The sequence below is a fragment of the Cynara cardunculus genome (assembly GCF_001531365.2).
Source record: "Cynara cardunculus var. scolymus isolate 2C chromosome LG 7, CcrdV1, whole genome shotgun sequence".
NCBI lineage: Eukaryota > Viridiplantae > Streptophyta > Magnoliopsida > Asterales > Asteraceae > Cynara > Cynara cardunculus.
This window is the reverse complement of record NC_037534.1, coordinates 6,475,534-6,480,452: the sequence shown is the minus strand read 5'-3', so window position 1 is coordinate 6,480,452 and position 4,919 is coordinate 6,475,534.

Here is a 4,919-nt window from a genome sequence, read left to right as displayed (position 1 = left end):
ATACTAATATCGATATATTTTTGTCAAATTTTTATGATATCTTCAAACATATATTTTATTCAAAAATAAAAACATCATCGTTTTCTCAAAATCACATAAAGTCATATTATAACATCAACTAAGATAAAGAATAAAATAAAATATTAAAATCACGATGTATCTCGTTGCATTGCACGAGTACGCTTCTAGTATATATATATATATATATATATATATATAATCAATTTAAATTTTTTTATCAACATATTATTTTATTTTAATTTTTATTTACCATCTTATTTATGTTAATATATTATACTATTGAATATTTGTTTTAATTATATTATAAAATATTTTGATTAATTTTTTAAAATGCTTTTTTTTTTGATATTTTACATATTTATTAGCTAGTTTTTTTTCAAACATGATTTATTTATCAATAGCTTTTCAGCTATCAGCTATTTTGCCAAACATGGTATAAATAAATAAAAACTATTACTACTTATGCAAAGATTTTTAAAAAAAATAATCAAATTTATATTCATGTATTATCATGTTTGTATACAAAATCTTCAAAAATTATTGGTCATAAACTTTTTATGTACTGAAGTAAAAGGAACACGACATCATTTGGTAGATAACGACAATATTTCATGTCAATGTCAATATCGAAAACCTTAAAATATGATCTAAAAAAATATTCTTTCTTTGTAACGATGATGACGTTTTGATAATAACTTTGACGATTGACATGCATTACTAAGTAAAAATAGCACATAAACTTACAAAAAGTTGTTGGGATCAAGAAATTCATTTCAATCGGCAATAACCCTGCTTTTCGTCATCCCACGGTTATTAGTCAAATTGTCCCATCATCTTGGAGGTCGAGAAGGTGGAATATCCTACGTGGGTAGAGTCATTTAAAAATGTATGCTTGAGCGTACTAGATATTGGATCATCTCATCCCCTTCCTAAGAACGTAACGACACCCACTTTTACGGTTGATATTTATGGTCACGACATGAGGTGGTTCTCCAATGGATTTTACGATATTATGTTAAATGATCTTCTACGCACGATCCTCAAATCAGATTCCACGACACAAAACAACAGGTGTGGAGTCGCTTAAAGGACATTTTCCAAGATAATAATAATTGTTGTGTCGTACATTATGAACATCAATTTACTCACAACCACCGAGATGATATTAAATGTCTCGACCTATTGTTGAACTCTAGAAATGATTATTGACCAACTCATTAATGTTAGTGGTCCATGTCGAATCAACGTTGGTTCTTTAATTGGTAGTTGCCCTGTTTGGTTGATATGATGGGGGTTGCAATGATTATCCACCAATCTAATCCCCTACCACATGTAGGTCTAGTAACATGCTGCTAACTCTTGAAGGAACACACAAAGCTAAACAGGTCGATGCCATCATCGGTGGTTACAAGACCTTCGTCACCGCCATCAACACATATAGCTCCACCTGTGACAGAATAACCAATGAAACTCTTATAAATGCACCTACAACTCCTAGAGTAGATGAGGGTCGTGGTAGATGCAGAGGGAAGAATCGAGGTCCCAATCATAATTGTAGCGCGTGTAGGGGGCACAACAACATTATGATCAACAATGATACTCGCGAGCACCATGCTGCAACTTCTTTCCACCATATGCTTAGCCCCAACAACCATGGCTTACTCTTCCTGGCCCCTACCCTACATGTGGTTGGTTATGCACCTATCTGTATAGAATCTTACAGTGCTATTGTCACTCAGCCAATAGGGTATGCATCTATTGGTATCGAATCTGCCCTATAAACTATATCATTGCACCCGTCGGATGAAAATTGGTATATGGATATACCTGTGCAACATTACACATGGCATCCAAACAAGGAAGTTTCTTCTCCATTTCTAATTTGAGCACTCATGGTCATGTTATTGTTGGCAATGGTCATTCTATTATGATTACTAGTTGTGGTCATTTGTACGTATCGTATCCATATCCTTTATTATCCTCGAGTAATATGTTACTTGCCCCATAACATTTGCACAATTTAATATAGACAGTGTAGTTTTTCTTGAATTTAATCAAATGAAATAATAAATATTTTTTGCGTCAAAGTATAGAAAACGATAAATAACTAACTTCAACAAGCTTAATTTTTGTATAATATTCTTATAAATGTTAATTACACGTTTAAACGACGTATTATTTTAAGATTTTCAATTAACCAAATGTTAATGGTTACATTTGCATAAGACCAGTTCAAAAATAAATAAATCAATTACCATATTTGATGATTCAAATTTTATATATCCACGTTGTTATATCTTCAAAACTTTTATAACAATAATCAATCAAATACTAAAATATCTTTTGAAAAGTTTTCTCATTATCAAAGATTGATTCTATTGGTTGTATTTATGTGTTATATATACTCATTGGGTTTGTCATTTTTACTATATCACACACACACACACACACACATATATATATATATATAGAAAAAATTGCATCAAAATGGAACCAACTTTCACATGATTCATATTTTGGAGAACCAACTTGCAAAATAATTATAGAAAAATAACTAAAATTCGTTTTTTTCCAAAAATTAATGCAATAAAATCTATTTTTCATTTCAAATCTTGTTTTTTTTAAATTCAGATATCAAGTTGAATATTTTTTTTTAAATCCAAATTACCACAATAAAAATTGTTTTCTACTAATGCAAAAAGAATCAATTTAATAGAAAAAAAATTAATTGATGCAATAAAAAATAAATATTAAATATCACATTCAAGATAAAAAATAAAAATTGTTTTCTGCAAATTGATTCCCCAAAATAGGAATCGGGTGCAAGTTGGTTCCTTAAAATGGCGATTTTAAAAGTTGGTTCCCCAAAATGACGATTTTGAAAGTTGGTTCCCCAAAATGACGATTTTGAAAGTTGGTTCCCCAAAATAGGAATCAGGTGCAAGTTGGTTCCCCAAAATGACGATTTTGAAAGTTGGTTCCCCAAAATAGGAATTAGGTGAAAGTTGGTTTCATTTTGGTGCAATTTTCCCTTTGTAAAACATCAGTACAGTTTCAACAATTATTTAAATCAAATAATTACTTGTACAATGTGAAGACAAAACATGGAATTTCTTGCAAATAAAAAAATGCACAACAGTTTTATAATAGCCATCAAAGAATTATGTGATTCTTATGATTTATGATAACTTAACGAACCTTATAAAATGGTAGGTAATTAACACCACCATTCGACAAAGGCATCATCAGATCAGCATCGAAAGTGTCAATGTCGCTACTGACTTCGCATAGATCTTGATTATAAGGCTCATAATGCTTCTCTCAGTCGATTTTGATACTCCTAATGGACTTTTTGTTGGCTCATATCACATCTTGAAAAATATCGTGTTCTTGCCATGACGTGTAAGTCTTAAGACTTGAGCTTGCCATCATGTCATACCTCACACCATTTAGAACCTTGATGCATGCCAAATTGATCGTAGAAACCCTAAAATAATCTATTACAGTGATAACAGTATTTAATAATCAATTAAAACTAAAGTGCGTATCCAAAATCTTTGAAAAGTTCAGGATTTTTTTGAACCATCTGATCCAACAATTAGTTAACATCAGTATAACATTTGCAACAATTGTTTTAATCAAATAGAAATGGTTCTGTTATGTAAAGACAGTTCCACATCAGATAATCAGTATTTTATAGGGATTTTTCTCAGGAACAAAAAAAAAACGCACAACTAAATATTTCTACTAGCTGTGAAAGAACGTGTGTTTTAGATGAGATTTCTTGGCGATTTATAATAACAGCTTGACCAACCTTATAAAATGGTAAACAACAACACCAGTCGACAAAAACACGCTCATCATCAAAAGTATCAACACCCCAAGAACCAGACTTGGCCTAGTATTCATCAACCACGTCTGTAACTTTCCTATCGCTTCACATACATCTTCGTTATAACGCTCATACTGCTTCTCCCACTTCATCCAGTTCTCCGGCGCTGCTAACGGCAAACCGCCCATCTCCTCTATCTCCACCTCCTTTATCCGCATTCTTAAAACAATCATATTTTCATCCACAACATTCTTTTTGTCGTTATTTCTCCTTCTTGCATTGACGATAAAAGATTCAGTCCCATGGCGGAAAACAGTAGCTCGAGAACAACGGTGGTGATGGCGACGACAGCCAGAGAAGATGGGGTTGGAGAAAGATATTGCTTTCATTGCTTGTGAAAATTAGTGGTGTGTTTTTGGGAGTAGAATGGTTTTTTTTTATGGCGGGGTGTGATGTATATAAAAGGAAGTATGAGGGTGTAAGTTGGAAGAAACTTCAAACGTGTTAAACATGCAATTCTGGGTGTGGCGTGTAGGTTATGGAAATTAGTTGCATTCTACACATTTTATAAATAAATATTCAATTATTTTAAATCAATAAAAATATTGATCAATATTATTTTTAATTTATATATTTAAATTATTAATTGTATCTATACTATCTTATAAAACATTTGGCTAAAACTTTTAAAAACTCTTAAACTCGTTCATCCCTAAACGATTTCATCCCTATCCGATTTCATTCTTATCCGATTTCATCTCATATCTGAATTCGTGTAACTAACTGCAGATAAACACAATCAAATACAAGATAAACATCTCATTTTAAATATAAAAAATCTAAAATATAATTATAATGGAATTTGACGCTTTATATATACTATATTATAAAGTATTTGACAAAACCTCTTAAAAACCATTTTTTATGCACGAAATACTGTTTATTAATGTATATTGCTTAAATTTATGATTACAAGTAAATTGTGTATAAGTATAACTTATTAAAACTCCATATTTGAATTCGTGTAACTAACTGCATATAAACATAATCAAATATTGGATAAAAA